Genomic DNA, 27010 nt, shown 5'->3' with positions numbered 1-27010 from the left:
TTCAGCCTCCTAATTAACGCTCCAGTCGGTCGGACCTGCCTTGATGTCGTGCTGCCGATCGGCGGCTGATGTTACTGCGCGGAGATAAGGTGCGTGCCCTGAGCCACATGCCACCACTAACTACTGTGGTGCCTGCTGCCTGCTTACCATCCTACTGAGGCTTTAACTAGTTTGATATTGATGAGATCAAAGATAGGCAGTTTGAAGGGAGGAGGGTTTCACTCTGCTGGCTAGTTTGAGTGATTGGGGCCAGGATACAGCAGCTGGGACCACTATTTCTTTGCGCTCTCAGAAAGCAGAAAGCTGCTCACCAGTGCGAACTCCTACTGGCGCGGGTTTCTAATTAACTGATAAAAATGCATTGTCCCTCCTTAATGTCTGAACCTTGTCAGGAAGGTAGAGATATCAGGCTGCCCGTCCCTCAGCTGAAGCACCAACTCCCCCAGCGAACAAATGTACAGGCTTTTGATGTTCCTGGTTGTGCTGTGTTAATCCCCCTCAGTGGAAGCCTGAAGGGTGGAGGTCTACATGGTTTTATGGGGGGGAGATGGCAATTGTACTAGAAATGGGGGGGGGGGAGCTGAAGAAAGCAACAGCCATTTGAATGACACAGGAGTGGCAGCAAATACATCTTAAAGAGCTGCCGATGCCATCTGCACAGATGTCCCAGTGACACAAGACAGTTAGTGTCTCACATGCTGAACTTCTCTTTCTTGTTATAACTTCACAGTTTACATTATTGCTGTCTGAGAAAGGGAGGACAGGATTGCATTGCGTCTCTATCTGCGAGTGACAAATGACTTTACCTTTGTTGTGGGGCCTGGAATGCTGCATCCCAAGACTTGGTTTGTCCTTTATAAACATGCTAACATTATATTTTGCAGATCGGTCAATAGAGTCTGGGTCCATAAAAGTTAATTACAGAAGATGCTTCTACATTGCACATTTGTATCAGTTTTATACTTGTGGGATCCCTGAAATGTCCTGGAAATTTTCTAACAGTTAAAGCAGTTCCTCAATGGAACAGGCTTCCTCGGGAAGTGGTAAGATCTCCTTCCCTGGAGGTTTTAAAGAAGAGGCTAGATGGCCATCTGTCAGCAATGCTGATTCTATGACCTTAGGCAGATCATGAGAGGGAGGGCACCTTGGCCATCTTCTGGGCATGAAGTATGGGTCACTGGGGGTGTGGGGGGAGGTAGTTTGGAATGTCCTGCATTGTGCAGGGGGTTGGACAAGATGACTCTGGTGGTCCCTTCCAACTCTATGATTCTATAGCTTGGTCAAGTTTGTTTTCTCTCTCTCTTTCTCCCTCTCTCTCACACACACTCTCACACAGAGAGATCGGTTTAGGCTTTGTGTAAGTACACCCACATATATTTCTCACAAACACAAAGCTAGGGCTCACCACTTAGTTTTGTTTTATAGTTGATTTTGAAATGTTATTTCTTCAACTTTCACCTTTTGGAGGGATCTCCGGAGAATACAGCTATATTTCCTTGATCTCCCTCCACAGAGAGAGCAACCCATGGATCTTAGACTGAGCACAGACTCACTAACAGAATGAGGTTTGACAACCCCAACATTTACTTGGTGGTTAGAAATAAAAAATCTTTTTAGAAGCCCATCTGCATAGCCAGGATGGTGAAAGCACTTGAGATGACAGAGCACGGATGTAAGAATTCTTTGAATTTAATGATTCTAAGATGCTCAATCATTCCATCATTCACAAACTGCAAGCAGAATCCTCAAAATCCACAGATCTCCTGCTATTACAACTGATCTCCAGCCGATAGAGATCTGTCCCCCTGGAGAAAATGGCCGCTTTGGACTCTATGGCATTGAAGTCCCTCCGCTCCCCAAACCCCTCCCTCCTCAGGCTCCACCCCCAAAACCTCCTGCCAGTGGTGAAGAGGGACCTGGCAACCCTTTCTATGATGCCCAAATAATGCAATGTCCTCAGAGAACATGTTTACCAGTATCCTTCATAAACTGTCCACCACAAAAAAAAATGGCACCCCTGCTCTTAGAATCTATGTACAAATCTTACATCTCATTAATCAATAAGTTTGGTAAACACCTCCCAAAAATGTAAAAGCTATCAGCTAAGTTCCCTTATTAATAGCCACATAAACATCTTTTCTTCCATCTTAGCCAAACATCTCAGCTTTTGTGTACACAGTGATCGAATACAGGCAGGATTCGTTCCCAAAATGTAGGGAACTGATAAGGGCAGCAAATCAGAACATTCCTTCTCTGCACCTAATATTAATCATTCCCTGTCCTGAAGGCCTTTGATGGGTTCCACTAGGGATATTTACATTTAGCAATTAAATGGATTTGGCCTGGATGATGTTTTACTCATTTATTTAGAATGTGGACCGGAAACCTGGTATTGCACTTAAAACTCTACAATGAGGCAATGACAATGGTGGTTTTGGCCTTCCTCCAATTCTGGCAAGATAAACTACATGCAGGGTAGCAACAGTTCTCTGTAGGGTTGCCAGACCCCCCCCCCCCAAGTGGGGGATCCCCTGCTCTCAGCTGGTGCTCTGAGTGGAAGCAGGAGAAAAAAATAAAATAAATGGCTGTTGGCTGATAGAATGACATTACTTCTGAGGAAAATTTGGCAGTGACATCATACCTCTCTAGGAATTGGTTGAGTTTTATTATGTATATTTATTATCAAACTAGCGTTTTATTAACCTAGTATTTTCCTTTTATTATGTATTTGTGGTATTGTTGACATGCTTGTAATGGCCTAAGACTATATGCAAATAAAATTATTCAGTTTCAGAAATTGGTTGAGTTTTGGCCAATTCCTAGACTGGTGTGACATCACTTCTGTGTTTTCCGAGATGTGATGTCTTGCTATTAGTCCCTGCCCCCACCCCACCCCCAGTCTTGTACTTGTTGACAGGCTGTGGCCGGCAATCCTTGTTTTATCTTTTGTTGAGTGGCGAGCTTTACACTCCACAGTTGTCTTACGGGCCATCCATACACTCAACTACTTTAATAGCAAGCAGGAAGGCTTGAAGAAACTCAAGATTGTCTTTTGTATTCTCATGGGTAATATGCAGGGATCCCATTATAAACACAGGAACAAAACTATTTTTGTTACATAATAATATTAAAAAATGAGCCAGATCTGGACTCCTACAGCTGTATAAGTTAATAGATGAAAAAGAGAGCTTTAAATCTTTAGATCTTTTCTCTGGAAAGGGTTGCCCTTTAGGGTTGCCAGGTCCCTCTTCACCACCGGTGGGAGGTTTTGGGGGTGGAGCCTGAGGAGGGTGGGGTTTGGGGAGTGGCGGGACTTCAATGTCATAGAGTCCAATTGCCAAAGCAGCTTACTCGAGGATACATGCGCTTAGGAATTTCCAATAGACGCATTCTCTAGCTGACGGTCGATTGGACAACCGGCTAATCTTTACTATGGACATAGAAGCCTGTGGTTGCTTTGTAAAAATTTAGAAAACATTGTTTATTGGAGCTGATGAAAGCCTTGAAACGTGCACCAACGACTAGCCACACGTTCTCCTTGATTCATTGAACTTTTGGATCTAGCTTTGACTTTTGGACTATCTGCATGTATATTCATTTTGGGGACGGGCGTCTCCCACTTACTTTGAGGTTCCTCGTCATTGAGGATTTTATGTTGCTTTTTTGAATTTGTTGTATGGAATTTGAGAACTCGATATTAATGCTTGTGTAGTTATTTTCATTGTTTGCATGAAGTAATGCTCTCATTATAATTTATATGAATATACCAATGTGTTTCTGTATTATTGAGCCTCCGTACTACCTGGAGGTTGGCAACCCTATGTCCAAGTCTCTGCCTTTCATCAATAATTACAACTTAGATATTATCTCTAGGCCAAATTCACACAGCTTCACTTAGGCAGCCAGAAAGGTGCATGGAAGGGAAAGATTGCTATTGAAAAATTATTTATAAAGGATTTGAAGGAGCAACAGTTTGAGGCCACTGGCTGACGAAGCTGTCTTCGGATGGCGAAAGCGTTTAAATCATCCGGCAAACGCTCCAGCAGAGGCGTGCCTCCCCCGATGCTAGGCTCCATTATTGCTTTCTGTTTAAAGAAGAAAGTTGTCAAAGAAGTCATTGTACTTACTTTTGCAAACATTTGTCTTCTTCGGCTAGCTTTCAGCTACACATTGTCATTGTGTTATGTTTGTATATGTTCATGATATTTTTGACGCTTTGCACTTGTAAATAATAGAGCACTTTTTGCATGACTATTGTGAGCTTGATACCTTTGTTTCTCCACAGTTCGCTGTTGGTATCTGTGTTGTATTTCTGCTTAACTGCTTAACTACCTGGAGGTTGGCAACCCTATGTCCAAGTCTCTGCCTTTCATCAATAATTACAACTTAGATATTATCTCTAGGCCAAATTCGGGCCTGATGCCCTAACAGCATTTGAATCCCAGAACTTCTGTCATTTGAAATTTATAGAAACATTTGCACACCACTTACCTCTTTGCCTTAGTTCAGACCTTCGACTTGCTCTCAATAGGCTACACCTTAAACAGAATACAGAAGCTGAATTACAGCTTCAGGCCACATGGTAGAAGAGGACCATTAATGCCGCTAAATGATTCTCCTAGGATTTAAGATTGCAGCTTATCCAAAAGAAGGTTTCTAAGGATTCATTGAATGCCTGAGAGATTCTTCAAATTAGGACTGATGGACCAGAATAAATGCAGGAGATGTAGTTCTGATGGAGGCACATTGTTGAACATGTTTTAAACATGTTTAGTAATGATGAGTACCTGGAAGAAACAGAGAGGAAAATCAACATTATCTTGTATTTGTTCTTCCAATTGTTGCTACAAACACAACATTAAGCCTTGTACAGATTTAGAACATTAAACCAAGACAAAAACTCGGGGGTTTTGACAGTTGCTTTTTAAAGAATGGTGTTTGAGAAGGAGGAAATTCAGCAGAAACATTCTTCATTCAGGCGAGGGTGGAAAGCCCATTAGAAGACATTCCCCCCTTTTCACAACTATTAAGAACACAGGAGCCTAGGGTTGCCAACCTCCAAGTACTAGCTGGAGATCTCCTGCTATTACAACTGATCTCCAGCCGATAGAGATCATTTCCCCTGAAAAAAATGGCCGCTTTGGCAATTGGACTCTATGGCATTGAAATCCCTCCCCTCCCCAAACCCAGCCCTCCCAAGGAAGCTCTGCCCCCCAAAACTCCAGGTATTTCTCAACCCAGAGCTGGCAACCCTACTTGTGATTGGAAATTACAAGAAAAAGAATCATGAACTAGAAAACTGCTGGCCTGATCCAGCAGTTGTTGTTTTTCTTTCTCAATGGATTACAAAATATGATTTAAAAAATTCCATTAAACACCAGGCAGATTACAAAATATTATTTTAAAAAATTCAAACAGCAAAGATTCCTTATAAACAGGACAGAGTGGTGATGTTAGAGCTGAAGAACTGGGGAAAATGCAAGCCAGTCGAAGGCAACAAAGTTGCCTACTATATTGAAGAGATAGTGAAGACTATGACACTTATAGAAGCAACCTCCTGAGCGGATCCATTATACCGTAGTTCTGATCTCTTTAGAAGAATGCCCTCCTGCTTGCACATTTTAATGTTTTGAACTGCCACCCCAATTTTTCCAGTCAGATGCACATAAATGCTATCACTTTGAGAAGACTTGAGTTGAAATGCTCTATCGCCCTACAGAATAATGCTCTGTACCAGGGGTCCCCATAGGCACCATGGCACCTGCCAATACCTTTTCCCAGTAGTTTATAGGCTTCCTGGCTTCTAAAACCCATTCAACCTCAAATTACTAAATTTGTAGATAATATCAATTTGGGAGGGGTAGCATATATGGTAGAAGACAGAGCCAGGCCACAGGATGATCTTGACAGGCTGGGAAACTGGGCTAAAACTAATAGGATGAATTTCAATGGAGATAAATGTAAAGTTCTGCATTTAGGTAGGAAAAAATCAGATGCATAATTATAGGATGGGGGAGACTTTTCTTGGCAGTAGTGTGCGCAAAAAGGATTTGGGAGTCTTAGTAGACCATACACTGAACATGAGTCAGCAGTGTGAAGTGGTCACTAAAAAGGCAAATGTTATTTTGGGCTGTATCAACAGAAGTTCAGTGTCCAGAGCACGTGAAGTGATGGTATCACTTTGCTCTCAATAGACCTCACCTAGTATTGTGTTCAGTTTTGGGCACCACAACTTAAGAACAATGTAGACAAGCTGGAACATGTCTAGAGGAGGGCAACAAAGATGGTGAGGGGTTTGGAGACCAAATCCTATGAGGAAAGGTTGAAGGAGCTGGGTATGTTTAGCCTGGAGAGGAGACGACTGAGAGGTGATATGATAATCATCTTCAAGTACTTGAAGGGCTTTCATATGGAGGATAGTAAGTGCAGAGTTGTTTTCTGTTGCCCCAGTAGGAAATGTTGAGGGCAGCAGGAAAAGAGGATGACCCAACAAGAGATGGATGGACTCAATAAAGGAAGTCACAGCCCTCAGTTTGCAAGATCTGAGCAAGGATGTCAAAGATAGGACATTTTGGAGGACTTTCATTCATAGGGTCGCCATGAGTTGGAAGTGACTTGACGGCACTTAACACACACACACACACACACAGTGGTCGGACCAGAACCATTGGGTTGAAATGAAATCAAAAGAGTTTGGGGCTAAACATTAGGAAGAACTTCCTGATAGTTAGAGCTGTTCTTCAGTGAAAGAGGCTTCCTCGGGAGGTGGTTTGGAGGTTTTTAAGCAGAGGCTAGATGGCCATCTGACAGCAATTCTGATTCTGTGAACTTAGGCAGATCATGAGAGGGAGGGCAGGAAAGGTTATGTCAGTGTTTGGCTCTCGTGGCCCTTTCTTACATGGCCAGGGAAATGCCAATCGCCATTCTGGAATCAGGAAGCAATTTTCCTCCAGGCCAGTTTGGCCAGGAATCCTGGAGGGTTTTTTTGTTTGTTTGTTTGTTTGCCATCTTCCTGGCATGGAACAGGGGTCACTGGGGTGACTAACCCAGTCTTGACAGATCTTGGAAGCTAATCAAGGTCACCCCTGGTTAGTACTTGGATGGGAGAAAGAGTTGCCAACCTTCAGGTGGTGGCTGGAGATCTTCCACTATTACAACTGATCTCTAGGCGACAGAGATCAATTCCCCTGGAGAAAATGACCACTTTGGCAATTGGACTGTATGACATTGAAGTCCCTCCCCTCTCCAAACCACGGCCTCCTTAAGCTCCACCCCCCAAAATCTCCAGGTATTTCCCAACCCGGAGCTGGCAACCCTAAGGGAGAACACAAGGAAGCAAGGGCTGCTACAGAGTGGCAGGCCATGGCAAACCACCCCTGATAATCTCTTGCCTTGAAAACCCTACAGGGTTGCCATAAATCAGCTGTGACTTCACAGCACTTTCCACCAATGCCACATGTAATTATGTAAATGTATCTGAATGTATAATTGCTTTTTCAATTAAGAAAAATAAGTACCACTTTTAAAAGTTAGCCACATTAATATCCTTCCACAAGTGTGTTGTGAAACATTAATTCTAGCAAACTGAAAATTCAGCACACCGACCTAGAACTTGAAAGGAGCAACTCCAGTTCATGGTCCAGCCCTGCTTCACACACTGGCTATCTCATCTGGTCCAAACAAGATGGGAAATAGAAAGATGTTTTTTCCATTTGCTTTTAAGACATGTGAGTCCTTATGCTCCATTGCCTCACACTTTGAGCATCCATTTACACCTGCAAAGATGGCCCTACAGCAGAATGACCGTGTACTACACCTACTTGGCAAAGTCGTAAACAACTTCACAGACTCAAAGGCAACAAGAATCAGGCCTGTATTATTGCCTTCAGAATGTTCTTGCATAAGTACTACAGTGATTGATCGATTGATGAATGAAAGGAAAGTATCAAATACATTCTAAAAGCAGGTTCAGTTCACCGATCTAGATGAGTTTCTTTTCATTCTGCACAGTATCTTTATTTAATTTTAAATTTCTATTCCACATTCCCCTGTGGTTTAGGCAGGTTACGATCAACACACATACTTAAACCATGGTTATAATAGACTATGATACAAATTTTTTTTAAAAAAAAAATAGCATCAGACCTGTATCTCCATAAAACATGAAAATTTCTAGACTTAACATCTGTGTACGCCTAAGATTTAAATACCCATACCAGCAGCAAGGCGCTCTCAGTAATTCAACATCTTTGTCACTTAGTCAGGAACTTCGGGTCTAGGAATTTTAACGATTCGAGATGTAATGACTGGATTCAGATGAGTGATCCTGTTATTGAAACTTGAGGGATGAGGATGGGAATGGAAATCATTTGTTCCCTTCTCAAATGAATAAGGCACTAAAAACATCCAGAACCCTTGAGGGAAAGAGAAGACAGCTATACATTGCTGGGGGCCCCTAGGGGGCTCGGCTTGGGCTACAAGCCTGTTACTGCAATACGGTCTGTTTATATCATTTCAAAAATAAAATAGACATATGTTTTCATGACTCATGCATAGGATGAAGCCGGGAGGCATACTACAAGCCTCTTTCTGGCCCAGGCATATGATACTTGGGCCCTGAAAACATCTGCCAAGAGAATTGTCCGGATTAATAGGAGAAGCCTGTTTTGTTTTTCCCCCCTCAGATGAAACCCACAAAGCATATCTCCGTAAAGCTCTCCACTTAAGGCAAAAACATATGAATTCACAAAGGAGGGTGACATTCCTCATGACTGTCTTTGTGGTGGCTGGGACTGTTTCTGCCTATTGTGCCCAGCAAAGCTGAAAGGATTTTGCAGTCCACAACCTAAACTAAATAGCAGGTGAATTGTTATGGTTGCCGCCCGTCCCCGTGCCTTTAATATGCAGAGACTTCAAAGGTAAAAACTTCATCAAGTCAAGATTCACCTGTTACACTTCTGGTGGGTGCTGAGGGTACAAAAACAGAGCTAGTAAAAAAAAGGGGGGGTGCTAACCCTATTCATTTTTCATGTAATTTCTGTGGCAGATACAGAGCCCTCTAGCACACTGCTGACATTAAGTGGCTGGAGGTAGTTATCGTGGGTTGCCAACCTCCAGGTGGTGGCTGGAGATCGTCTGCTGTCCCAACTGATCTCCAGGCGATAGAAATAAGTTCCCCTGGAGAGAATGGCCGCTTTGGCAATTGGACTCTGTGGCAGTGAAGTCCCTCCCCTCTCCCAACCCCACCCTCCTCAGTCTCTGCCCCCAAAATCTCTAGGTATTTCCCAACCCAGAGCTGGCAACCCTAGTTGGCATGGTGGGCCATCTGGTGAAAAAGATACTTTTCATCAGAAATGGGAGAGTCCTCTGTGATGTTGCAAAGGCTTCTGGGGCAATCGTCCCTTTCCCACAGGAAGAGGTGCCTGGAAGGAACAAACACCAGTCCTTGTCAGTGCCAATGATGCATTCTATTCCTTCCTCCAAGAGGGTTGTGCGTGCATACTTAGTGGGGAGGGTGGGCACGGGAGGGCATGTTGCCAGAGCTCATAGGAAGTATTGTCCTATAGGAAGTGTTGTGACATTAAAGTTCAGATAATTTTTTTAACTTCTAAATGTACTATTGCAGAGTTTTCTTATTTTAACTGCAAGTTTAGTAACCATCAGTATACATTCTCTTGGCTGTTTTTTTCCCTCCCTGTATCTTTAGCTGGACGCTATTGGCTGTTTTCCCCCAAACTGTGATTAATTGGACCGCATGTTCTTTCCTTTCCTTTCTTAACAATTCTGCCTTGTTACAAAGGATCAGTGTCCACTTCTATAACAGGGAAAGCTGATCTTCCTCTGCTGTCCCCCCCCCCATTTCCTTGTTCATCGTTTCCATGTTTAAGAAGAGTAGACAGTCATTTCTAATTATATCTCCTCATATTCCCTTTTGTTCATTACCTGCCTCGTTGCCCAATCTATTTGACTGTGCTTAGGAGGATGTAGTTATTTTGCTACATCCTTGTAATCACAAACCACTTAGAATTCCCACCTCTGGCCTTATGCTAACACTTTGAGCCCAGACACACATTCCTGACCATGTGAGGTAGTGCCTAGAGGATTCCTGAGTAGGTAACGGCAAAGTCTTAGAGTCTTTTGCAAAGCCTATGAAATTTCCTGCTAGGTGGCTTTGGATAAGCCACAACAGAGACTACACAATGATCTTTCAAGCTCTAACACTTGAAAAAAGTAGATTGTACTGGGTGGAATCGTGACTGCCCGGACATTTGGTGTCTGCTTAAGTCCACATTAAATGATAGCGGGGGGGGGAGAAGAAAATCTTTTTCTGGTGATTTGGGAAAGCAGTATACATTATTTACACCCCCTGGCATTCCAAACACCACTGCATATGGTGTTCTAAATGTGAACAAAGGCTTCTGACTGCACGGACACCCCCTTTGCCAAAAATCTACTTTGGAGAAACAGAATTTCTTTTGAAATGATCTACAATGTAACATAAGAAGGCTGGGGAGAAGCAGTCCATTTTCCCCATGTGTGTGAAAAAATTCCACTCATCCTCAGCCTTCATTGGAGCCTAGTCAGGATCCCAATCAGAATCTTGATAATTGATTAACGTTGATATATTTAAATATGATTGCTCTCTTTAAAAATTTGAAGGGCTGACACTTAGAGGAGGGCAGGGAGCTGTTCCTGTTGGCAGCAGAGGATAGGACCCACAATAATGGGCTTAAATTGTGGACGGAAAGGTACCGGTTGGATATTAGGGAAAATATTTTTTACAGTAAGAGTTATTCAACAGTGGAATCAGCTAGGGAGGTGGTGAGCTCCCCCTCACTGGCAGTCTTTAAGCAGAGGCTGGACAAGCACTTGTTAGGGATGCTCTAGGTAGGCTGATCCTGCATTAAGCAGGGGGTTGGACTAGATGGCCTGAATGCCCCTTCCAACTCTATGATTCTATGGTCTAAAACTCATGGTCCCTCAACCCACTTTCTTCCCCATTCCAGCCAGGATAAAATTAACCCGTGCTGGGGGGGGGAGGGGGACTGTACGCATTACCTTGAATGATCTGGGACAAAACTGTGTGCTGATCCATCCATGACAACAGAAAATGCAGGAGACGCATACTTACTGTTAAGTTAGCAACGCCCCCGCCCCCAGTGATTGGTAGGTTCAAATAAATATTAGAGAGAGAGAAAAGGTGGAGAGCTCACACAGGGAGGGGGAAGACTCAGCCCTTGTAATGTGTGCGCTCGTTCAGTTTATCTGAAATGAGCCAGGTATAACGGTTTGACTCGGGAATTGCAAAAACCGGGTTCGTTTGGCGACGTGACAGGGCTGAGCAGACAGTAAATAAGGTACCATCCATTCACGAAGATTTGATCCTGGGTGAAACAGGGAATAAACAGGGAGGAAAGGGGGTTAAGGGACCATACGTTTTAGACCAGAGATTCTGTGATTTAAATAAGATTTAAATACATGTTTCATAGTCACTCCATTGGTTACCAATTAGTTACTCGGTTTAGTTCAAGGTTCAGTCCAAAGCCTCCATGGTCTAGGGCCTACATATCTGCAGGACCATCTTTCATATGCTCCACTGCAGCAGATTCATTCATCAGAGCATCCCTTCTGTGGGCACCACCCTGCAAATGGGTGAGATCAACACCTGCCAGCATGGCATAATGGTTAAGAGTGGTTGACTCCACGTGAGCATAAGAACATAAGAAAAGCCATGCTGGATCAGACCAAGGCCCATCAAGTCCAGCAGTCTGTTCATACAGTGGCCAACCAGGTGCCTCTAGGAAGCCCACAAACAAGATGACTGCAGCAGCATCCTGCCTGTGTTCCACAGTACCTAATATATGAGGCATGCTCCTCTGATACTAGAGAGAATGGGTATGCATCATGACTAGCATTCATTTTAACTAGAAGCCATGGATAGCCCTATCCTCCATAAACATGTCTACTCCCCTCTTAAAGCCTTCCAAGTTGGCAGCCATCACCACATCCTGGGGCAGGGAGTTCCACCATTTAACTATGTGTTGTGGGAAGAAATACTTCCTTTTATCTGTTTTGAATCTGTCACCCTCCAGCCTCAGCAGATGACCCTGCATTCTGGCATTATGAGAGAGGGAGAAAAGCTTCTCCCTCTCCACTCTCTCTCCATACCATGCATAATTTTATAGACCTCTATTATGTCTCCCCTTAACTGCCTTCTTTCTAAGATAAACAGCCCTAAGTGTTTTAACCGCTCCTCATGGGGCAGTTGTTCTAGTCCCCTGATCATTTTGGTTGCCCTTTTCTGCACCTTCTCAAGCTCTGCAATATCCTTTGTTCAGTGTGGTGACCAGAACTGTACACAGTATTCCAAGTGTGGTCTCACCATAGATTTGTACAAGTAATACAAGTAATATGCAGTTACTCAGTGCATATCCCCTCCCATTTGCTTTAGGTGTACAGTATCATTTGGTGCTCTGATCCAAGACTCCAGTGCAGTTCTGATTGAGCAAGAGCTTCCCAATGCTCTTCAACCAAACTTGACTGAATTTGGTCGTCCATGCCTTCCCTGAGCTGCAGAACTTTTCAGACCTTTAAACTGTTGCAGTTGTGTTTTCACAACCTGAAATGAATATTGTATTTTCAAAATATCTCTATTCTTAGGACAAGTTCACCTGTTATCACTGCAGCATGTTCATCACTTTTGACTGTTGCAAACCTATTAGACTTCAATACACCCCACGGGACTCTGCAAATAGTTCACAGTTGTTAGACTGCAGACTGCAACAGTGATATTTGGATACTGGAATGGGTTATCATAGAGTTTGGTGTAGGAAGTAACCACTCAGTGCCTATATACAGTGTCTATATGCAGACACTACTGATGCATAGGATTGCCAGCTCTGGGTTGGGGAATACCTGGATATTTTGGGGGTGGAGCCTGAGGAGGGCAGGGTTTGAGGAGGGAACTTCAGTGCCATAGAGTTAGAGTTGCCAGGTTCCTCTTTACCATCGGCGGGAGGTTTTTGGGGTGGAGCCTGAGAAGGGTGGGGTTTGGGGAGGGACTTTAACGCCATAGAGTCAAATTGCCAAAGTGGCCGTTTACTCCAGGTGAACTGATCTGTATTGACTTGAGATCAGTTGTAATAGCGGGAGATCTCCAGCCACCACCAGGAGGTTGTCAACCCTAGCTATTAGCCTGAATCCCCTGAGAGCTTTTGAGATCCAGAGCTGAACCCTCCAGGGTCCTGTTTCATTCACCTATTATGGAATGACATTTTCTGCACCTTGAATGCATTGCGGCTGAAGAAGCCCACAGCGAAATGTGCCAAAACAGTCTAGACAACACGTTCCGATGTCCTGCTTGTCGTCGAACCTGGAGATCAAATCTCCTCCCCCCCCTCTTCAGTACAGTGGTGTAATGGTTTTTTTTGGTCAATGTATTTACATGACTATTGAGGACTGTGCATTGACTTCATTGAGTTCTTATATTGTATTCTACACCAGGATCGAAGTATGGGTCTCACACTTCTGTGAGCTTCCCAGTTACATTGCTGTAGGTGTTTTGTTTTTGCATTGTCTTGTGCTTTGTGGTTTGTATTACCTGTATTTTGTGATTTGTTTTGTATGACACACTCTTTCTAATAGATTTTGTATAATATTTAATATTGTTTGGGTGCTGTTCTCTTTAGTCAGTTACATTATAGCACCGAGCCTGTTTTGTTTTGGTTTACCACCTGGAGGTTGGCAGCACTACTCCTACCCCAGCTACAACCCTGCCTGCTCTCAATGATACCTTCATCGATTGCTATAAACCCTCTTTTGTTCCTGGGGTTGTTTGTTTGGGGAGGAGGTCTATTGAATTTCCAAGCGGTTCCTAGCCATGGCTGGTACTGGGAACTATAATCCCCATTGGTCAATATAATAAGACACATGTATGTGATTCGGTGCACATGTGTCAACATTATGAATGAGTGAGAACTCAACAAAAAGAGATAAATTCAGGAGATTAAGGAAAAGCTCATAAATATCAAGTTTATTCTTAACAACACTGAGTATGCACGTCACTACTTTTAATTACAGGAAAGCTAATCAGGGTTTATTCTATCTAACTTCATCTGGATATTATATTTTATTAGCTCCAAATAGGGGGGAGGGGTATCAAGACAGTGGTTAGAAAAGGCAGTGAAACTCGGTCCACACAGACAGATAAACCCTAAATTAAAAGAAAAGTTTCTCTCTAGCAATTTGGTCAGCCGCTCTGACAGTCACTAGGGGATAAATCAATTTGTCGTAGCACGGTTAGCTATTTAAGTGCTAACCCTGAACAGCTTAATTGGGGAAGTGTGTTAAAAGCTAAAGGACAATAGCTGCATTAAGTACATGAAGACTGTGTTGTCACATCGTTGTCGCTGTTTTCTAAAGAGGAAAATCTGTTGCACTCTAGAATCATCACACACGTTGCTCTGCTGATCAATGAAATATTCCAGTTGTGGAGACGCCTGGCTTGTAAATACAGTCTAAACTACAGAAAAGGTAAAGACTGGAGTGCAAATGGCTTTTTAAAAAATCAATTAACAATAGCATATCAACTCTTTTATCTACATACTTACTAACGAATCACTTTCTTTTCCAGTTCCCTGCTACTTGTAAGACAACTCATACAAGTGACATCAGTGGCCAAGAGTATTGACTGCCTTAGCTGGTGCCATCCTAGCCCTGCTCACAGGCTACAGTGAACACATGTACAATCCATGTAGATTTATTTTACTTTATTCATGACATAAGGCACTTTCAATCCACTTTCACTGCACCGTAATGATCGTTTGCAAGTGGATTTTGCCAGTTCACACAGTAAAATCCACCTTCAAAGTGCATTGAAAGTGTATTATTTGGGCCGAGTGAAAGTGCCCTTAGGTAATTCTCATGTTACGTTCAATGCATGTAAAGCTCAACATGTGATTTAAATACCACATTTATCCAGGTATTGGTCCTCTGTTTCAGGAAAGCCAGTGTGATGTAGTGGTTAAGAGCAGTGGACACTAATCTGGAGAACTGGGTTTGATTCCCCACTCCTCCACATGAGTGGTGGACTCTAATCTGGTAAACCAGGTTGGTTTCCCAACTCCTACACACAAAGCCAGCTGGGTGATCTTGGGCTAGTCACTCCTCTCTTAGAGTTCTCTCAGCCTCACCTACCTCACAATGTGCCTGTTGTGGGGAGAGGAAGGGAAGTAGATTGTAAGGTGGTTTGATTCTCCTTAAAAGGTAGAGAAACTGCCTGATACTAAGACACACCATCAGTATCAGTATCTGGCTGTGACTCTTCAGGAACTCAGGTCGCAGAATTTCACATCATCTACTACAAGGGTTGCCAACCTCCAGGTGGTAGCTGGAGAACTGCTATTACAAATCATCTCCAGCCGATAGAGATCAGTTCAGCTGGAGAAAATGGCCGCTTTGGCAATTGGACTCTAGGACATTGAAGTGCCTCCCCTCTCCAAATCCCACCCTCCTCAGGCTCCACCTCCGGAGGTGAAGAGGGACCTGGCAACCCTATCTACTACCTGATTCTTGTAACTGGGGATGCCAAGGATTGAACCTTCTGCATGCAAAGCACGTGTGCTGCCAATGAACATTCACTTGAGGATCATGTTGGCAAGCAAATAGTAATTGTGAGTACTGCCGTGGCGCCAGTAAGCACCTTATGGGGCTACTCTTATCCAAAATGTCCAGTTCCTTAAAAAAAATAGAAAATGCACAACGCAGTGGTCAGTTACTCTGGCATACTTCAGTTTCATTATTATTACACCCAGATTTGTTTGTCTTAGACACGAAATGCTAGAAACCACTCCTTTTCTTCAAAGAAAGCAGCAACAAAGCAGTGGTTTTATTTCTCCCCCCCCCCCCAACTATAGAGAGAGCTTCGGTAATATATCACACTTTACTCCTTGCCACAGAGGTATTTTTATAACTAAAGCAGGGTGGTTTTTTATGGGTCAGATGTTGTTGTCCTAGCACACCACAGCTTGTATTCTCTTGATACAATATCTGTTTGTTCTCTCCTTAATTTTTAATGTATGTATTTGTTTTTATATTAAAATTCAATAAAATTTTAATTATAAAACATAATATATCACACGAAAATATATGTATCTGTAGAGAGATACAGCTGTGGTTTTATAACAGATGCACTCTCTCCGCCACTGCAGATATATAATGCCTGGTGCAGATTTTAACCATTAAACAAAATGTATGCGGCTCAACTCCCCGGGAATATTTCAGGAAGACTCAGGTACAATGTCACTGGGATACGGTTCAACACAGCTGATTTCAATATTAAGAAAAGGAAAGATGTCGTACACGGTTACTAGAAGGAAGGTTAAAGAATGGTAAAAAAAAATTAAAACTTCATAAGATGCCTCCACAAGTGAAAAGGCACTAGCAGCCGATTCTAGATTTGTTTCCCCCACTCCAACACATGAAGCCAGGTGGGTGACCTTGGGCTAGTCACACTCTCTCAGTCCCACTTACCTCACAGGGTGTCTGTTGTGGGGAGGGGGAAGGGAAGGTGATTGTAAGCTGGTTTGAGTCTCCTTTAAGTGGTAGAGAAAGTCGGCATATAAAGACCAACTCTTCTTCTTCTTCCAGATAGAGCATCAGCATCACACAATATTTATTTTTCATCTGGCACATAGGGCACAGGAACGAGATTATCTTCCCGCATTCCTCCCGGGCGAGCACTTCTCTAGGACCCAGGGAGGATCCGCATCAGAGGAGACATAATTCCACATCTCCTGAGGTTAGGGTTTCCAAGCTCCACGGGAGGCCTAGAGGTCTCCTGGAATTACAACTGATCTCCCGGCTACAGAGATATGTTCACCTGGAGAAAATGGCAGCTTTGGAGAGCAGGCTCCATGACACTGTACCCCACTGAGGCCCCTGCCCTCCCCAGGCTCCATCCCCAAATGTACAGGAATAATCCAACCTGGATTTGGCAACCCTGCCTGAGGCCTTTGTCCCAACAGGGGGCCTCCTACCAGCTTCTGAAGACACCCCCAGCTCTGCAGTTTCTCCTCAATGCTATCGCTACCTGCTCCCCTGCTCTTTTTGAAACAGCAAGTACTAGGGAGAGAAGCAAGCAGCAGCTAGTACAGGTCACCTCATTCTCTCCCCCTGGGCACCAGTAGGGACTGGGAACAAAGAAAATGAGTGGGCATTGGCAAGACTGTGGGCACACTGGGAGGCACTGAGGCTATCTAGCCCAAGAAGAAGAAGAGTTGGTTTTTATATGCCGACTTTCTCTACCACTTAAGGGAGAATCAAACCGGCTTGCAATCACCTTCCCCTCCCCACAACAGACACCCTGTGAGGTAGGTGGAGCTGAGAGAGAGTGACTAGCCCAAGGTCACCCAGCTGGCTTCGTGTGTGGGAGTGGGCAAACAAATCCAGTTCACCAGATTAGCCTCCGCCGCTCATGTGGAGTGGGGAATCAAACCTGGTTCTCCAGATCAGAGGCCACTGCTCCAAACCACCACACTTAACCACTATACCATGCTGGCTCTCATGGATCCATGGGAACCTGTAGTGTCTATGTGCAAAGTTTGTGAGCCCTAAGGCAAATCTCATGCATTCTGTTCATGGGCTGGTAGTTCATGGGACCAGGTTGTAATCCATTGGCCTGTTTTTTTCCCTAGTCAAGAAATATGTACTTCCCATGCTTTTTATTGAGAACTTTCCAAACCTCTTTTTACTTCCTTTTTTGAACACTGAATTTGCTGGGGATGGAAAGAGAAAAGAAAAATCCTACTATGAACGTTGTAGAAATACTGTTCCCATTATTTTTCTTCCTCTATCATTGTAGTTTATGGGTCAGGTGGTAAAATATAATTTAATGCACATTCACCATAATCAATGGAGACCTTCCTATAGATGTCAAATCTCCAATTTAAGTACTGAGCAAAAAAAGGTGGGGGGAGATGCTGAGAATTTCACATATAGTATGTAATATCCTTGGCAGCATTTTCAGATTCCAGCACTCCAGGTAGGCTACATTTCTGATTTCTAAAATAAATAAAATGAAGAGTGGGGGGTGGTGAGATCACAGTATTTTCAAACTATTATCTAAACTGTGTTCCAGTGTAAATCTCAGGTAATTCCAAATGGAGGATATTTAGAGGTATGCACATTCCGGAAACGTTGAATGTACACATGAACACATGAAGCTGCCTTCTACTGAATCAGACCCTTGGTCCATCAAAGTCAGTATTGTCTACTCAGCAGCTCTCCAGAGTCTCAGGCACAGGTCTTTCACATCACCTACCTGCCTAGTCCCTTTATCTGGAGATGCCGAGGATTGAACCTGAGACCTTCTGCATGCCAAGCAGATGCTCTCCCACTGAGCCACGGCCCCTCCCCAAATGTACATTTACACATACACCATGCTACATAATGCCTGCTCCCATTTGCAAAGATTAATGTGAAGAACTGAGATATTAATAAACCTCCACAGTTAACAAAGGATGCTTGATGGCTTCATCTTTCCCCTGAAACCTTCCAACTGTATTGTAAACCATGAACATGAAGTGCAGGGAGATTCCTCTGTCTATGCAGTCTAGCAACAATTTATTTGGTTTCACGTGGATCCCTTGAAACAAAAGTTATTCTAGGATATGAAAACCCAAACATAATTCAGTGTTTCTGTGTATCATCAGCACTGCAACAGATTTCTGGAAAGCAGAACAAAAGGGATAACACACCACAAGCCCTAATTTAAATATACCACCAAAGCACTAAGAAGTCTCCTTTCAAACTTCTTCAGCTAAACTATTTTGTAGCAAAGCTTTAATTTTTTTTCCTAAGTCTGGAATGTTCAAATTCTCCACTGAATAATAAATAAAAATAAGTCCTCATAAATTATCCAGAAGAACATTCTGTAGCTCACTTGCTTTACATTACCTTGTGCACATATTAAATGCTTAAATTGCCATGTTAGATTTACTACATTAAACCTTTCCTGCTTTTCCTCTATCCAGAGAGAGAATTTAAGTTCAGAAACATAAACATTTTCTTATTCACAGGCTACATCTTAAGATCAATTTAAAACTAGGTGAAGAGGAAAGCCAAAATCTGACCGCTATACAGAGAGCCCGGTTTTTAAATTATTTTAATAGTTAGCGGAAAAATACTTCTATAATTTGAGTTACATTTTAATGAAATAAAATTAATGTATGATACTTTCTCACCAGGGAAGGTGAAGTTCTATAAATGTGTATTTAACCGTGATACTGTTTTTAAGGAAACAAGATGAATGATTTAGATGAATAAGGTCTGCAGGTCATCTATATGTTTAAAATATTAATCAGTTGGCAAGATTTCTACTCCGGAACCTGTAAACATGTCATAAAAAGGACATTATAGAGAGCCAATGATATTCACAACTTGGGAACGGGTAAGTTGATCGTTTTCTCAGCAAAATCTATGTTAACTTCTAAAACTGGTTGAGGTGGCTTTATGAAATATCTTTCGAGCTTCTTTAAACCAAGATCTTTCTGATTAGTAAGAAGCAAGCTAATTGGAACAAGTTATCATCTTGGAGATCTTGGTTTGATTGCATTCTTGGGGAATACAGCAAAAGCCATAAAACATTTGAGTTGGGACTTTTTATAGATGATGTTGATTTCTATTCCCCTCTACTAGATGGCAGAGTTAAAGTATCCCTTAAGGCGGGGAGGGACAACCCTAGGTGTTATTAACAAACATCTTGGCATTTCCCTCTGTATGATTTGCTTTTAATATGATTAATGTGACTGTTGTATTTTTCTATTGTGAATGAACTAAAAATGTTACGTTTAAAAAAAGACAACAGCATTTGTGGGAAAGTGTTTCTCTTCAGAAAAGAAATGTTTAAAACTCACTTTTCTAAGGCTTTTGCATGTGGAACATGGTTATGACTTTTATGCATCTATTTTCAGGAGCAAAAATAAACCCTGACACTCATGTCTCTTACATGGTCAATGGGCTATGTTCTTCACTTCTCAATTACCCCACCAAATCAACCAAACTCTGCTCAAATGGAAAACAGTGGGGGCATGGCATGAAAAGGAAATCTAGATCAAGATTTCAGTCGTAGACATACTTAGTTGAAGTAAGTGCCACAGAATAAAGTTGAGCTTCTTTTAGAATAAACTTGCATAGGAAATGAAAATGCTACCAATTCTAAAATTTGGTGGGGGGGAGGTTAAGTAGGGTTGCCAACCTCCAGGTACTAGCTGGAGATCTCCTGCTATTACAACTGATCTCAAGCTGATAGAGATCAGTTCCCCTGGAGAAAATGGCAACTGGACTCTATGGCATTGAAGTCCCTCCCCTCGCCAAACCCCGCCCTCCTCAGGCTCCATCCCAAAACCTCCCGCTGGTAGCGAAGGGGGACCTGGCAACCCTAGAATTAAGTCATTGAGCAGATCCCCTCCACTAAGTGGAGAGTCTTCTTCTGATGGAGCAGAGGTTCTTTCCCCTGGAGCAAGGCTCCATGCTTAGAAGAAAGGAGCTGTTGGGTAAATTTATTAATTTAGTTGCTTATGTATGCCCCCTTTTCCCCTCTGTGAGGACTCAAAGTGGCTTACATCATTCTCCTCTCCTCCGTTTTATCCTCACAACAACCCAGTGAGGTAGGTTATACTGAAAGCGTATGACTGCCCAAGGTCACCCAGCAAGCTTTCGTGGCAGAGTGGGGATTTGAACCTAGGTAGTCCAACACTAAGCACAACACCACTCTGGCTCTCAATATCTACAATTATCCCTCAACAACAGTCATTTTTAGCCAGCTCGTCAAAGAGATGCCACATACTATATCAAGCAGGTGAGTTAAATATTGTAGTCAAGCAATTCCAAAATGTCACAGTTTAAATCAAAAACCAAAATGGAGTTTTCTATATGCATTACTATCTAACAGCACTGAGAGAAACAGCAACACCACTTGGGGTCGCCACTTGGCTTCTTTGTCATCCCAGATTGGCCACACTTAGTCCAGAGCCTTAATACTAAGCTAAGGGCTGCACGAACCTTCAAGTGCAAAGAGCTCTGACACAAGAACCTCATCCACTGGTGTTCTTTGCACAAGAGGAATGCACTGCTGTCAGACAAGCCAAGTGATGGATTAAACCACCAAATTTGTAAGATGAGAGCTTTTCTTTTCTTTTTTAGGATAGGAAATTTCTGTAACTGAAAAAATCCTTAGTTATTATGGTGTAACAAGGTGCTTAAAGGCAGGAAAGAACAACTTGAAACAGAGATGGTTAACTTCTTCAGGTTGCGGACCAGATCTTTCCTGGGTGTGATGTCACCAGCCCATTCTTCACCAGTGCTGTAAATTGGCTGTTCTGGAAATGTTGCTGAGAGCCAGCATGGTGTAGTGGTTAAGAGCGGTGATTTGGAGTGGTGGATTCTAATTTAGAGAACCGGGTTTGATTCCCCACTCCTCCACATGAATGGCAGACATTAATCTGGTGAACAGGGTTGGTTTCCCCACTCCTACACATAAGGCCAACTGGGTGACCTTGGGCGAGTCACAGCTCTCTCAGCCCCACCTACGTCACAGGGTGTCTGTTGTGGGGAGGGGAAGGGAAGGTGATTGTAAGCCAGTTTGATTCTCCCTTAAGTGGTAGAGAAAGTCGGCAAATGAAAACCAACTCTTCTTCTTCTTCTAATAGGGAAGGCCAGCTACAGCCCTGTAAGAGGGGTTTCATATAGCCACCTTTTTCACATGCAGTATTTTTAAAAATTACATGTATATATGTATGTATATGTGTGTGTGTGTGTGTGTGTATAAGCAAGAACTAGCAGGAAAACGTCAAGCGAGAACTAGCAGACAATAATCTTCTATGCAAAATAACACATTATGTATCAGTGGAAGCGCTAATAGTTCCCTTTACACATGCAGTATTGATTTGCAAAGAACACGACGTTGTGATTTGGCTGACACGTACACTGTGCTGCCCAACCTTCACTGCCAAATGGATTAACAAAGGCAGGTTCCTGAGGGATCTCCTCTCAAGTACCTCGTGAAGATGGTCACAGAATGGGAAAGCAGTCATGCAGATCTACCATATGAGAAAGCAGTGTGGCAAGGTGTGTGCAATGGGGTTTCTCCCCGCCCCCATCCTTTTGCATCCTGGCACAGTTCCACTTGAAATTTATGTATTTATATTTATTTATTTTGTGATTTATAGCCCACCCTCCCCGGCCAAAGCCAGCTCAGGGTAACATCAGGGCGGGTAACATCATACAAAAATATTAATACATCAATAATAAAATTAACCACAAAAACTAAATTTAAAACAATAAAATCCCAATTTAAAATACAACAATAGTGACAAGATGTGTCAGAAGGATGTTGCAGTCATCATTGATCGGGCGACGAGCAAATGGACAAGTGGTTAGAGCATCAGACTGATCCAGGGGGGTGGGAAAACACAGTTGATATTAATTAGCACTTTGATGGATTTTTGATTTCTTAGCCAAGTCACTTGGGCCCCAACTGCTGGGTGACCCTCTGTAGCCGCCCCACCACTATTCCCACTAAGCAGGCAATACATAAGTCTGGGAAAAACACCCCAACCCATGCCAAGCCTCGCACAATCAGGGTGTGAAGCATAAGGGAAAGAGATTCATATTAATAATTCATTCCAAGCAACCCCCTGGAGCAGTTTTACTATGATATGCTATGCAGAATGCTTCAACACACTAATTAATATTTTCAAAGTGTTCCACGAGCTCCTTTTAAAAGCACTTTTGCCTTCCACTGAACATTCTGCATTGTAAATAAGATCAATCCTGTCCCCCAAAACCTACTGATGAGTTACTCGACTCAACTGGCACTTTAGGAGCACGGGAAGATTTTCCCCTTGCATCAGAAAGAACCCAAACAGCTATCTTTTTTTGTTGTTGTTGCATCATCTCGGTAACCTGCATGTCTTTTGTTCCAAAATTAACAGGGATAAATTATGCTCCCTTAGAGAGGCAAGTAACTGCAAAATTCAGGTGAACCCAGGAGATCTTTTGTAATTTGCACTTAATGATTGTATTGCAGAGTCCCAGCCGCATTGCTCTTTCAGCTAACGGTGAAACAAAGTCGCTGTAAATAACTTAATATTTAAAAGGAAGCAAATTCTTATTTTGTTTATAACAGCAATTACAGCTTTCAGTGATTAATTTGTTCTCGGATGTACAAACTCAGTCAACCTACTGACCCACCATAATAATCTTCATTGGTAAAGCTTGATGTTGATGCTAGGTTAGGTTAGTGATGATCCCGAAAAGAAAGGCTCATGACTATCTGAAACCATTTTCCCTTCGCATTTTGAGAGTGTTTGTGTATCGGAAACATAAACGGGCAATAGAAATGGGAACATCAGACAGAACAGACTGTTGCCAAGCAGTTAGGACTAATTTTAGTTGTGTTTTACTTTCTTACTCCAGAGCTAAAATATTTTGTCACATCTGGGATTAAGAATGAATTTCTCTTTCTCTTGATCAAATCAACTATAAAGGTGTTATCGTCTTGCTTTTCCTGGACTTAAGAAGGTCCCAGGTAGTAAGTCTTCCACAAATTTCACACAGGCAACCCCAGCTGGTCTGAATGCTAGAAATATCTGGCATCCACAGGTTCAGTTTCTATGACAGCTTACTCTGCTGTGCTTACAACTCTAACCTAGGAAGCCAGTAAAAATACCTGCCTACTCCTAGATTCAGATGATGACTGAAGAGCCACACTAGAGTCTGAAGTCTAAACTGCTGTCACCAATACCAGTTGTCTCCTGTGGTGTTTAGCACAGGTCAGTTCTAAGTCTATAAATAGTATAGTGTAGACTGATATCTTCAGATCTCAGAAGCTAAGCGAGGGTGGTACTTGGATGGGAGACCGCCAAGGAAGACAATGCAGAGGAAGGCAATGACAAACCACCTCTGCTTAATCATTTGCCTTGAAAAACCATTGGGGTCACGATAAGTTGGCTGTGACTAGATGGCAATTTACACACACACACACACGTGTGTAGGAAATTTATTCTTAGGTTCATGTACACCTGAAATCCTGCTCACTTTGAGTTCATTTTCCATCTCTTGTACCTTAATGCATAGCAGCCAAATTCTATTACATGGGCTAACCTGTAGAGAATATGATAGCATGGAGAATCTTCCCTAAATGCAAACCTGAAGTCTGTTTGCACAGAGGGAAAGTTTTCCATACCCCCTACAGGCAAGTCCACACAATCAAATTTGACCTTGATTTCTATGACCTACAGCCATACCGGGCACTGTATGGAGTGTGAAGATACACTGCTGTGAAAAACTGGCACTTTTTGGAACTGCCACACTCAAAAATATAACAGCAGGCTGGATCCATGTAGATAAAAGAGCTATGAAAAGATCTGGACACAACAGCGCTGTGACACCTTTTCTTTGTGTATGTGTGTGCCGTCCAGTCACAGATGACTTGTGGCCACCCTGTAGGGTTTTCAAGGCAAGAGATGTTCGGAGGTGATTTGCCATTGCCTGCCTCCACATGGGCTGGAGAGTTCTGAGAGAACTGTGACTAGCCCGAGGTCACCCAGCAGGCTTCATGTGAAGGAGTGAGGAACCAAACCCAGTTCTCCAAGTTAGAGTTTGCCTGGTCAGCACTATGACACCTTTTCTTTAGGGCCAACTTAGGCAGTGGGCAAGCGTCCAAATGTCCTAGTACTCTTGAGCAGGCTAGAAGTTCAGTGCAAAAGGGGGGGCAGATGAGCAGCATGAGAGAGAAGAGGATGATTCAGGCAAGGATAGAAAATCCCAGAGTCTGAGTGTATACTGAGGGGGGCATTCCCGGGGCAGGGCAGGGGGAGGAGCCGCCGGTAGGCAGCTTCCTGTCCCTTTTCACCTCGTAACGCCGGCGCAAAGAACAGTGTTGCTGCGCCTGCTTTGTTCTCTATGGGGCAAAAAGGCCCTGTTTAACAACAAAAAAAGCCGCGAAAAGGCTTTTTTTTTTTCCGGTGGAGGTGGAACTGCTTAGGGGGCGGCTTGACTGCGCCTTCTCCCCGCCGTTCCCCTACGCCAATTCTCAGGAATGCACAGTGAGTGTATACTGAGCATACATGGATACATTGCATGTGTCATGTAGCAATGTTTCACCACTGGTTCATCTTACATATCTCTTTATGATCTTGTACCTAGGGACAATCAGGAAGAACTGCATGGAGAAAACAAATTGGCCTGTTTACATGTTTGCTCCAACCCTGGGGGACCTCAGAATGATATCAGCAATAGGTTGGGTTGTATATTTTACATCCGTAGAACAATGTATTTCCAATAGCACCTTATATTCTATATATGACTGTTCATTTGACTGAATACACTACAACTTTACACTGACAGAGAGAGGACAGAGAATAACCAAACTAATACCAACAGTTATTATGCCTTCAGGACATAACAAAGGAATATCTCCAGTTAGAAATGGACACATGCACCAATCTTTCTCAACACTAACTCAAAAGCATGTATTTTTACTTTGTACAAGCGTTCCGTCTCAATTATGCCTTTAAATTAAAAAGGAAGAAGCAGCCGTTTTCCAGCTTTTCAGGTAGTGACTTGCTCAGCAAATAAAAAAAAAATGTTACAACGTAGGCAAGCCCTTATCAGCTAAAATAATTATGTTTTATATGGGTACTGAATAACAAAGTATAAAAGTGGCATGTTTTATAGCATCTAAGAAGCATCTTCAGAATAAAAATTATAATACTGTTCTTTAAAAAAAAAAAAAAACCATGGATTGCAGCTTACTCACAAATTGCCAGTAAACATAACTAGAATTTCTGAACGAATCCAAACAATCCTTTAAAAGCTTAGATGTTTTTATTGATGTTTCAAACCGAGATACACACACAGGTATCGAGGCTTTAGATGTAAGCCTAATTTAGTTTTGTTGGAGTTGAACAGACTAATCTGTTTAAATATGAACTGTTCTGCCTCATTGGGCAGTGGATCAGGCTGCTAGATGCGTCCCACATTCTACCGTTTCGTAGTCTACTAAAACAGAAAGTGGGGAAGAAAACCACATCGGTGTGCTGGCGCTCCGAAGCCTCAAATGTGCCGCTTGCAGCTGGGCGGACACATTTTTACATGGACACAGACAGTGACCAAGCCTCACACTGATTTGGCTGCTCACTTAAGAATGCCCTCTGAACCCAAGCCGCTTCTCCAAAAAAGAAAAGGAGCTTCTCCGAGAGCCGCTCTCGTTCAGAATTTTGTTCTTGGAGGTAATTGTCATTCTCATGCAAGTACTCGGAGAGGAACAAAAGGATTGCCTCTCGGCTGGAGAGCACCCAGAAACACAGATGGAAATGACTTAGTACTGCCAGCCAAGTCTGGAAATCGTTGGGCCATTAGTAACATACAGAAGCTAACTGTGAAGGAATTAGGAGAGAGGCTTTGTCTTGAACCAAAACTGTCATACAAAACAGGCCGGCGTGTTCACAATAGCTGCTCGCTGAAAGTGCCGCCCAGAGTTTGTCCTGTCATACTCCCATATGCCGTTTCTTCCCCAGAAACCCTTCGTAAGCACAGTTGTTACATACTGAGATTCCTATGCTGTCTCCCCATCACAGTCTCTCGATAGTAGCCTATCCATTTTTATTTTTCCAGAAATGTGCCTCCTTCATGTCTTAGGGATCAATGAGAGGTGGGTGTGTGAGCCAGTTTAAATTTTCTCTTAAATGACTGAACAGATAAATGTCAACCGATTTCTGACATGCCTTTCATTGACGTGCACTCATAACTAGGGTTGCCAGCTCCGGGTTGGGAAATACCTCGAGATTTTGGGGGTGGAGCCTAAGGAGGGTGGGATTTCGAGAGGGGAGGGACTTCAATGCCGTAGAGTCCAATTGCCAAAGCGGCCATTTTCTCCAGGGGAACTGATCTCTGTTGCCTGGAGGTTAGTTGTCATAGTGGGAGATCTCCAGCCACCACCTGGAGGCTG

The sequence above is a fragment of the Euleptes europaea genome, chromosome 5, assembly GCF_029931775.1.
Source record: "Euleptes europaea isolate rEulEur1 chromosome 5, rEulEur1.hap1, whole genome shotgun sequence".
NCBI classification, from domain to species: Eukaryota; Metazoa; Chordata; class Lepidosauria; order Squamata; family Sphaerodactylidae; genus Euleptes; species Euleptes europaea.
Note: the sequence above shows the minus strand (reverse complement) of the source record.